This window comes from Sus scrofa, chromosome 3 (genome assembly GCF_000003025.6).
Source record: "Sus scrofa isolate TJ Tabasco breed Duroc chromosome 3, Sscrofa11.1, whole genome shotgun sequence".
Classification (NCBI taxonomy): domain Eukaryota; kingdom Metazoa; phylum Chordata; class Mammalia; order Artiodactyla; family Suidae; genus Sus; species Sus scrofa.
In genome coordinates, this window is record NC_010445.4 from 31,894,083 (window position 1) to 31,905,428 (window position 11,346).

An 11,346-nucleotide genomic window follows, 5' to 3' on the forward strand; every position below is an offset into this window, starting at 1 on the left:
CCATAGCGGGAACACCATATGATGGCTTTTTGGTTTTGTTTTTTTTCCTTTTAGGGCCACATTTGCCACACATGGAAGTTCTCAGACCAGGAGCCACACCTGCGGCCCACGTCATAGCCTGCGGCAATACCGGCTCCTCAACCCTCTGACTGAGTATCCTCATGGATACTAGTCGGATTCTTAACCCACTGATCCACAACGGAACTCCTCCAAATTATGTTTTAATCTCCGTGTTTGTTGTTCGATTTAAAAAAGTATCTACCAATAATGCGAGTATGAAATACATATTTTTCCTGATTTCTACAGATATGTATATATTTTCTTTTAAAAATGACATCATTCTTTTTTTGTTTTATTTTTTTGCTTTTTTAGGGCCGCACCCACGGCATATGGAAGTTCCCAGGCTAGGGGTCGAATTGAAGCTGCAGCTCACAACCTACACCACAGCCACAGAAACGCGGGATCTGAGCCGCATCTGCGACCTACACCACAGTTCACGGCAACACTGGATCTTTAACCCACTGAGTGAGGCCAGGGATTGAACCTGCATCTTCATGGATGCTGGACGGATTTGTTTCCACTGCACCACAAGAGGAACTCCCCAAAATGACATCATTCTTTACGACCCCTACAGTACCCCGCTCTTTCCGCTGAGCATTTCGTGAGCAGCCTTCCAGGTCACTGGCTGACAAGCGGTGGGGTGATGGTACCTGTTTCTCCAGTAAGGACGCTGGGGTCCAGCGGGAGCAGGTAAGAGACCCGGGTGGACTTTGCGATGGACATTTCACTGGATGCTCTAAACTGGCCGCTGAGGTCTTGTTCCTTCCTGGGTGGGGAATTACTGTTCAGAGAGGGAAAGTCACTCTGGTTGGGGGACCTGAGCCCCCAGGCAGGGGGGCAGTGACCAGCAAGAGCCTTGCCTCACTCCTGCCTCAGCCGTGCTGCCGCTGACCCTTCCAGGCTGTGTCGGGTGCAGAAAAAGGTCATGCCTCTGACTAGTTCTCCTACTCAGCTCACACGGAGTACCTACTCTGTGTCAGACACCACTGGGGATGCCATGCACGCTCTCTCGGTTAATCCTTCTGACCACCCTGGAAGATAGCTCCGTAATGAGCCCCATTTCTCAGGTGAGGCAACTGAGGCCCAGAGACATGAAACGACCTGCCAAGGGCCACACAGCCAACATGGGGTAAAACCAAAGTTGGACCACAATGAGGTCTGAATGCAGACAGAAGCGTCACTGTCCCGGGTGGGTCCCTGGCTTTGTAAATGGTTACACACACACACACGTGTGCCACAAAGCTCTAGCCTCAGTTCTATCCATCCTTCCATCTTCCCAGACTCCTGCTTAGGGCAAGGGCGGTGAACACCTGGGAGACAGTCAGGATCCCAAATGAACCCTTGGTTAAGACATTGAGTGACCAGAGTTCCCATTATGGCTCAGCGGTTAACGAATCTGACTAGGAACCATGAGATTGCGGGTTCGATCCCTAGCCTTGCTCAGTGGGTGAAGGATCCGGCGTTGCCGTGGGCTGTGGTGTAGGTTGCAGATGTGGCTCGGATCCCCTGTGGCTGTGGCTGTGGCTGTGGTGTAGGCTGGCAGCTACAGCTCCAATTAGACCCCTAGCCTGGAAATCTCCATATGCCGCGGGAGCTGCCCTAGAAGAGGCAAAAAGACAAAAGAAAAGACATCGAGTGACTGGCAAGGGGACATTCAAGACATTGATAGAAAGTCTGACACTGGGGTTGGAAAAGGCAATTGCCCCCATACAGGCTGACTTCTGGCCTCAATACCATGGCCCAACGTAAACACAAGGTGCCTCGTGAGCCAGCTGCAGCTTGCACAACTGCTTGGACCTTCCCAGCCAGGGTGTTCAGAATGAGAAGTAACCCGTTGTGACAGTGTTGGCGTATGCACCCGCGTATTCAGACGTGGAGCCCTCGCCTCATGCCTGCACACGGCACAGGCCCTGGAATCAGGGGTGACACAGAGCACCGGTGACAACGAAGAACGCTTCTGCCTATCCTGGGCACACACTGCATGCTCATGTGTGGATGTGAGGTGTTCCCCTGTGGCACTGCAAGTTAAGGACCTGGCATCGCTGCAGCTGTGGTGCCGGTCACAACGGAAGCGCAGGTTCGATCCCTGGCCCCGGAACTTCCATATGCCACAGGTGCAGTCAAAAAAAAAAAAAAATGTGTACTTGACAAGAGGAGGATGGGGGAGAGAACGGGTAACATTTAGGGTCGCTAATATCATTGACGATATGCTGTTCGATAAGTGATATAAAGTAGATACCATCATATGACCTAAAGGCTCTTCTTCATTTAGCACTAATTAACATAGACTCGGTGCTAAGCGCTTCACACTATCTCATTTAATTCTTTTTCTTTTTCCTCCTTTTTGGGCCGCCTCTCAGCACATGGAGTTCCCAGGCCGGGGATCAGATTCAAGCCGCCGTTTCAACCCAAGCTGCAGCTGCGGCAATGCAGGATCTTTAACCCTCTGTGCTGGGCTGGGGATCGAACACGCATCCCAGCCCTCCCAAGATGCCACCGATCCTGTTGTGCCACAGTGGGAACTCCTCGTTTAATTCTTGAAACCATCTTGTAGGTGGATTGCGTTGGACCACAGCTCATGACATCACCACTTCTGTAGGTCAAAACTCCAATAAGAGTGCCGGCAGTGAGCTTCAACCTGTCTTCACGGCTACAGCTGAAGCAAAGCCCACCGCCAGGGCCTGGAGGCGTCCGCCTGCTAGGAGGATTCGGGCTTCGCCCTGGGTTCCTCCTCCTCAGCCACCCTCCCCTGGCTGCCCGTGACCCCACCACCCCGCCCCATTGCGGCCAGGTCTATATTTACAGCCTGGGTTTCTGTGAAGTGGGGACTCGAGGAAGTGACTTATTCCAGAGTCATCACAGCCACCCAGAGATAACGGCATCCAAGAACCTTCTGTTTCTGACTGTCCCCCTCGCCCCCACCTCTGTGGGACTTTTCTCCTCCCCTCTGGATTTCCAAGGCTCGAACCAGCCAGACAGAAACAGTAATTGCCTGTGTGCCAACCAAGTGTCCCCCATCTGGAGGGCAGATGACAGGGAGTGGGAGATTGTGTCCGTTTTGCAGCCAGTGACACTGAGGTGAATCTGTGTCCAACTTGGTTGCCAGCTGCCCTTGTTGGGGGCGGGTTTCTGGACCCCCCGGGGACCCGGCCTGGTCGGGCTCGGCCTGGGCATCCCAGAGGCTGTGGGGAGGACCTTCTGGATCCCCCCACCTCTCCGCTCCCGGGGATGCTACTGATCTGACAGCCCCCGCCGCAGGGGCGCTGGGCCCGGCGGGGCGGAGTATTTCCAGGTAGTCAGACTGAGATAGAGGGTGGCAGCTGTGGGGACAGCGGAGGAGGAAGGGAGCAGCCTGTCCTTTCTTCCCCACCCCCCACCCCCCCGCCGTGCACACAGCCCACCCGCCAGGCACAGCCGGTCTTCGGGGAAGTCGCCGAGTCGGAGTTCCAGGAAGCGATAACGCTTGTTGAAACCTCTTTCTTGTGGCCTGGCCTCGTCACATGGCTTGGTGGGGACCAACGTCAAGCAGGGCCGCAGGTCTGGGCCGGCTCGCACCCTGGCAGCTGCTGCCACCCTGCGCGCTTCCCCGGAGGCTGAAGTGGGGGGGGGCTTGCTGGGCAGGAAGGTGGGCATGAGCAGCTCTTACTGCGACGCACCTGGCCCAGGCTGAGAGCCGAGCTCTCCTGCAAGGGAGGGTTGCTGCAAAAGCACATAGTAGGTGTTAAGGAGACAGAAATTCTTTGCTCCTCTTCCCTGAAGCCAGGGACCATGTCTTTCGTTGTTCTAGAGTGGGATCCCCCACCTCGGCCCTACTGACTTTCCTATTATGGGGACGGTCCTGTGTGTTATAGGACATTCAGCGGCATCCCTGGCCTCTACCCACTAGACGCCAGTAGTGCCCACACCCCCTCTACAGGTATGACCCCAAACATGTCTCCCATGGCCACATGTTCCCCGAGGGGCCAAACCCTACATCTGGCACATAGTGGGTGGGGTGCTCTGAATTAGTAGGTCTTCAACCCTGGTGGCTGAACATGTCTGGTTCCTTTTTTTTTTTTTTCCATTTTTGGCCACCCTGAGGCATATGGAGGTCCCAGGCCAGGGATCAGATCCGAGCCCCAGGGGAGACCTAAGCCACAGCTGCAGCAACGTCAGATCCTTAACCCTCTGTGTTGGGCCAGGGATCAAAACCAGGTCCCAGCACTCCCAAGACACCACCAATCCCATCGCGCCACAGTGGGAACTCCACGTCCGGTTCATTTTTATACCCCACCACCGGGCATCGTGGAGGTGCCAAGGGATAATCTAGAAGGCTGTCAGCCGTCCAGTCACCATCAGCCTCTCATTCCACACCCCTAAGAAATATACCGTCTAAATAAAAACTGTGCTTGAGGACAGGGGCCTTGAACTTGAGGACAGCAGACTAAATTGAGCATGTGGTCAAGCCTGACACAAGGGGTAAAGGGAAAGGCCATGTGCCCATCAATAGGACGTCTCTTTCCCCATCCCCTGTGTGGTCCCTAGGAGCTGGCAGCCCTGCTTTTCCCCAGACAGGAGGTCCGGAGATCCTCTTTGGGGAAACTGACCTGCCGAGGAGAGGACACTTCGGATGCTGGCTCTAGGAGTCTACTGTGACAACCAGATCCTGCCCAGTCGCCTGGTTGAGAAGCACATGTCCACACACCCTGCCCGTAGGCATGACACTTCTGATGATCTGTTTTTAGCTTCCTGATCTTCAGTATGAACTCACAACCGAGCATCACTGGACACTTGAGGCAGGCTTGTTCAACGAAAGTCGAAGATCAAAATCAGCAGAGGAAAAGAATCCTAGAGAACAGGACCAATGCAGGGAGGAGGAAAAAAAATCAAGACAACAAAAAAACCTCAGAGAAAATAAGAGAGGTTGGTTGACTCTATAAGACAAGAACAAGGAGTCCCCGTCGTGGTGCAGCGGAAACGAATCCGACTAGGAACAATGAGGTTGCAGGTTCGATCCCTGGCCTCGCTCAGTGGGTTAAGGTTCTGGCATGGCCGTGAGCTCTGGTGTAGGTCGCAGACGTGGCTCAGATCTGGCATTCTTGTGGCTGTGGTGTAGGTCGGCAGCTGTAGCTCTGATTGGACCCCTAGCCTGGGAACCGCCACATGCCGCAGGTGCAGCTCTAAAAAGACAAAAAAAAGAGACAAGAACAAGAGTCTGTCTAAAGACACAGTCAATGACCAAGAAGGAACTGGAGAATGGAGAACAGAGAGAAAAACTTCAACATCAGCATTGGAAGAGAAGACTGGAAAATCTCCCAGAAAAAGAGACTGAATATACGACATAAAAGGCAAAGACATGAGAGGCTCATTCCACAAGATGCAAACTCACAGGCATTGAAGACAGAACAGAGAAGACGGAGGGACATTTTTTTCTTAAACGGGAGGACGCGAGCTTCCACGTCGGAAAAGCTTATCCACGACTGCCTCGGAGTTTTATTTCTGTGTACAAATGACCCCAGCTCTCAGCGCTACGGTGGGAAGAATTCTAAAATAGCCCCCCTCCTTTCCTGCCACCCTGCCAATCCCCAGGACGTGTATATAATGGATTTTGCTCCCGTGATTAGGTCACGGCATGTGGTTGGTTTTACAGAAGGGAGGCATCCAAGGGATCTAACTTCATCACAGGGCCCTTCAAAAGTGGAGCCTTTTCTCTGGCTCGTGCCAGAAGAGGAAGTCCAAGATTTCAAGCACAGGAAAGATGGGATGCGAAGTGGCTGGAAGGGAGGAGGAGGAGGGGCGGCATGGGCTGAAATGGGGGTCACTTCCAGAGCTGAGAGCTGATACTCGGCAAGGAAACGGGGACCTCAGACCTTATAACCACAGGAACTGAATTTTGCCAAAAGCAAGACTGAGCTTGGGGATTTCCCTCTGTGGCGCAACAGGATCGGCAGCACCCGGACGGAGCACTGGGATGCAGGACTGATCCCCAGCCTGGAACAGGGGGTTAAGGATCCAGGCTTGCCGCAGCTTTGGCATAGGTTGCAAGTGTGGCTCAGATCTGACCCCTGGCCTGGGAACTCCATATGCCGTGGGGAGGAAATAAAATAAATAAATAAATAAATAAAAGAACGCGCTTGGAAGCAGATTTTGCCCCCAGAGCCTCCAGATGGGAACTGAAACCCCAACTGACCCCCTGAGTTTGTTCCGGGGAGACCCTGAGCAGAGAAGTGCACCACGCTGTGCCAAACTCCTGACCTCTGAAAACCGTGAGAGAGTAAATCCTCGTTCTTTGAAGCCACAAAGTTTGTGGTAATTTATTATGCAGCAATAGAAAACGCAGAGAGCTGCTTAAAACAATGCGCGTTGATCTCATGGGACGTGGATCGGATCTCACACTGTTTCTGTGGGTCAGGAATCAGGGGGTGATTCAGCTGGGTGGTTCTGGCTCAGGGTCTCTTCCGAGGTTGCAGGAAACTTGTCAGCCCAGTCCTGCTGTACTGCACACGGAACTGTATCCAGTCTCTGGGGATAGACCATGATGGAAGGTGATTCGAGAAAAAGAATGTGTATATATATATGATGGGGTCACTTCGCTGCACAGCAGAAACTGATACAACATGGTCAATCAACCATACTTTAATAAAAAAAAGAAAGAAAGAAAAAAAAAAAAAAGAATTCCCTTCGGGGCTCAGCTGTTAATGAACCTGACTAGGGTCCATGAGGATGCAGGTTCGGCCCCTGGCCTTGCTCAGTGGGTTAAGGATCCGGGGTTTCCGGGAGCTGTGGTGTAGGTTGCAGATGCGGCTTGGATCCTCCGTTGCTGTGGCCGTGGCGAAGGCCAGTGGCTGTAGCTCTGATTCGACCCCTAGCCTGGGAACCTCCATGTGCCACGGGTGCGGCCCTAAAGAGCAAAGAAAAAAAGCTGTCACCGCAGCTGGAGGACCCTCATCAATGCAGCTCACTGCCATGGCTGTGGGCAGGAGGCCTCAGGTCCTTACTGCGCAGGCTCCGCCACGGGGCTGCCTGAGCGCCCGCACACCACAGAGGCTGACTTCTTCCAGAGCAAGTGAACCACGAGGGGCTCACTTAGAAGCCACAAGCCTTTTGGACTTGGCCTTGGGAGTCACATCTGCATTATCATTATCATCAACACAGACCTATTCCTTCCCAGCCAAGTGACCCGGGGAAGGTTCCTGAACCACTTTGAGCCTCGGTTTCCCCATCTGTGAAATGAGGAGATACTCTTCACTAGAAGGATAGGAACAGAGCAGAGGGCAAACATGGAACACCCCTTGAAGGGCCCGGCAGGCATCTGCTGCATATGAGGAATCTTATTTTGTCTCCGTCTCCTACTCTAGGACTTTAGGCCCAAGCAAGAGGGGTTCAGAGCCAGGGTTCAGGGAAAATTTGGGCCCTGAATTGAACATGGCACAGTTCCCACTCTGATCCCTGAGCTGCAAGGGACATTGTCCTCTCTTGGGCTGGCCCAGCCCCTTGGGGCTCCCTCCTGTCCTCTGCTTACTGCTCAGAAAGGTCTTTGTCCATTTGGGTGACCCCAGGTGAACAAGCCTCTGTGGCTCTCTCTGTCATATGCTACCATTAGAGGACACATGAGACTTTGCGGAGGTGCCAACAGGAAGGGCATGCTGGTGTCAGGCCCTGCGTCAGGCTCCATCTGACAGATTCAGGAGCAGAGACAGGAGGGACAACGGGAGTGACTGAGGCAGGTGCTGGCAGTGAGCCCTGAAGTTCAAGCCTGGATTCTGCCAGCTCTGAGTTAGTGTCCTGCGCTGCACGGCTCCTTCTGGTGTGTGACCAGAGCACGTTTCCTCCCCTAAGCTCATGGTACCTCAGATGGAAAGTGGGAATAACCCTGGCATTTGCCTCCAGGAGCGTGTATTCATTCATTCACTCAAGTATTTATTGAGCACCTACTATGTGCCAGGCAATCTTTCTAGCTCTGCGACAAAAACAAACCAATCAAACAAAAAACAGACCAAGTTCACTGCCCTTTAGGACTTTACAGTCTAGCAAGTGGAGAGACAGCGTATAACTTTACAAACCATGCTAAGGTGTGTGTCAGATGGAAATAAGAGCTATGGAGGGAAATTAAGCAGGTGAGGGACAAGGAGGGGCCAGGGTTGGGCTGCTATTTCATTTAGATGATCAGGGAAGCTTCTCAGAGAAGCAGGAAACTAAAGAAGGTGAGGCACCTACTCATTTGGATGTGGAAAGAGCATTCCAGGCAGAAGCAAGAGCAGGTGCAAAGGCCCTGAGGCAGCACGTTTGAGGAAATGGGGATTGTGGCCTGTACAGTGTGAGTGAGGGAGTGAAGAGTAGATGAGGTCAGAGAAGCTGGGGGCAGGTAGTAGCAGAGCAGGTAGGGACTTGTGGACCTTGAAAGGTTTCTGGCTTTTACTCCGAATGAAATGTGAGCATAGGAGGGTTCTAAGCCTAGGAGCGCTAGGAGGATTCAATGAGACACACATGTGTAGCATGCAGCAGTATCCTGGCACACAGCAGAGGCTCCATAATTGCTGGCTGTTATTATTATTGTTGTTGTTATTGTTTAGGTATAGGAAGCAAACTGGAAACTATAAAAAGCTATTGGGATGCAAATTTTCATTGCCTGACAGAGCTTCTAAAATGTTTTCAAATGCTATCATTAAGCATTAGCCATGCAAAAGGTGGGTTTCGTTTCTTCATTTTATGGAAGCGCAATCTACGGCTCAGAGAGGTTAGGAAACTTGCCTGGTACTGCATAGCGAAAAGGGGCAACTCACGAACCCAGGTCTTCTGAACCCAGCTGATGCCTCCTGGCTTGGCCGCTGGGGCTGCGAGTCCTTGGAGCAGTGGGCAGGTGGTGGGCCCCGTGCAAAACACAAGGCAGAAGCTTTGGGGCTGCCCTTGGGACCCTCCAGCATCACTGAAGAGAAAGGTCAGGAGCCCCCAGCTCTGACCTGGTCCATCAGGCAGAACAAGTTCACAGAGACCTAAAGGGGCCCCAAGGCATCACTGAGGATGCTTTTGGTCCAAGTAACAGGAAGCCTGAGATCAAGGGCTTAAAGAAGCTGGAAATGCAGTAGCTTGTTCAACAGGAAGTCTGGAGCTGGGTTCTTTCTGAACTGGTTGGTTAGCAGCTCCCCCAGGCCAGCATGGACCCAGGTTCCTTTATCTCTCTGTTCTGACGTCTTGGTGTTGGTTGCACCTGAGGCTGGTCCTCAGATGGCAGATGCGATTGCAAGTGTCACATCCAGAAGAAAAACAGAACCATCAGCACCCCACCTCGGGGGGAAGGAACCCTTTCCCAGAAACCCCCAGCAGACTTTCCTCCTGTCTCCCTGGCCAGAATTGAGTTACCTGCCCAAGGCTGAAACAACCACTGACCAGGGCCTGGAATTTCCTTCACTGATTTGGAATGAATGTTGGAGAATGTGTCAAACTGGGGAAAAAAAAAAAAAAGTCCCGATTTTCCCTCCCTTCCTCTATCCCTTGACAATATGACTTTGCTGCTCCTCTCATGAAGAATTGGGTAGTTCCCGATGTGGCTCAGCACAAACGAACCCAATTGCTATCCATGAGGATGTGGGTTTGATCCCTGACCTTGTTCCGTGGGTTAAGGATCGGGAATTGCCGTGAGCCGTGGGGTAGGTCTCAGACTTGCCTTGGATCCAGTGTGGCTGTGACTGTGGTGTAAGGTGGCAGCGGCAGCTCTGCCTCAACCCCTAGCTTGGGAACTTCCAAATGCCACAGGTGTGGCCCTAAAAAAATAAAGAATAAAGGCAAAAAAAAAAAAAGGAAAAAGAAAAAGAAATCTATGTCCCCATGCTAGAACCTCAGCTGCTTTAGCCAACAGGAAGTGATGCAGGATGTGCTGTTTCCTAGCCTGGGCCTCAGGATGCCATCTGGCTTCTAGTTGTTCTCTTGGTTTTCTGCATCCACCCTGAGAAGAAGCCCCAGCTGGCCTGCTAGATGATTGAGTGGCCACACAGAGCAGCGAGGCACCGTCCTAGCTGAGGCCACCCAAGACCAGCCAGTCCCGGCCGACCTGACTGTGGATTCAAGAGTGCACCAGCCACATACACACAGTGGAATACTACCCAGTCCTAAAAAGAACAAAATAATGCCACTTGCAGCAATGTGGATCCAACTAGAGATTCTCATACTAAGTGAAGTCAGAAAGACAAATACCATGTGGCATCACTTATATGTGGAATCTAAAATATGGCACAGATGACGTATCTACAGAACAGAAACAGACTCACAGACACGGAGCACAGATTGTGGTTGCCAAGCGGGAGGGGAGGGAGTGGGATGGATGGGGAGTTTAGGGGTTAGCAGATGCAAACTCTTCCATTTCGAATGGATAAGCAATGGGATTGCACTGTACAGCACAGGGAACTCTATCTAATCTCTTGGGATAGAACAGGATGGAAGACAATATGAGAAAAAGAATATATAAATGTATGACTAGGTCACTTTGCTGTGCAGCAGAAATTGACATAACATTGTAAATCAACTGTACTTTAATAAAAAAAAATGTAAAAAGGAATTCCCATCGTGGCTCAGTGGTAACGAAGCCAACTGGTACCCATGAGGGTGCGGATTGATCCCTGGCCTTGGATCCTACATTGCTGTGCTGTGGCTGTGGCGTAGCTCTGATTGGACCCCTAGCCTGGGAACTTCTACATGCCGCAGGTGCGGCCATAAAAAAATAAAAATAAAACGAAGGGTGCACCAGCCAAGATCAGCCCAGCCCTGCCCAGACCAGAACTACCCAGCCAACCCATAGATGACAAGCAATAGCAAAGGATTTTCTTTTTTTCTTTTTTTTCCTTTGGCCACCTCGTGGCATATGGAGTCCCTGGGCCAGAGATCAAATCTGAGACACAGGTGCAACCTACGCCACAGCTGTGCTGGGCCAGGAATTGAACCTGGGTCCCAATGCCCCAGAGACGCTGATCCTGTTGCACCACAGAAGGAACTGAGAAGCCGGTTGTTTTAATCCACTCAGTCTGGGGAGGTTGGTTACGCAGCAACAGCTGTTAAAGGAAACTGGCCACCCTTATGCAGTTAACTACTCGCGGGAGGCTCATCCTTTTTCAGGGGCAGGCGATGTCTTTCACTCATTGACTCTACCTTCCTGCCCACTCCATGCAGGGTCGGGGCCAGAAGCGGGCAACACAAAGATGGCTAAGGCCTGGCCCCCGCCTCAGGAAGTCCCCAGTCTGGGTGGGTGGCAGACTCGCCAGCTGAAGCTTCTAGCCCTCTGAGGTTCCCCACTGCCTGGGGAGCAGCCTCCAACAG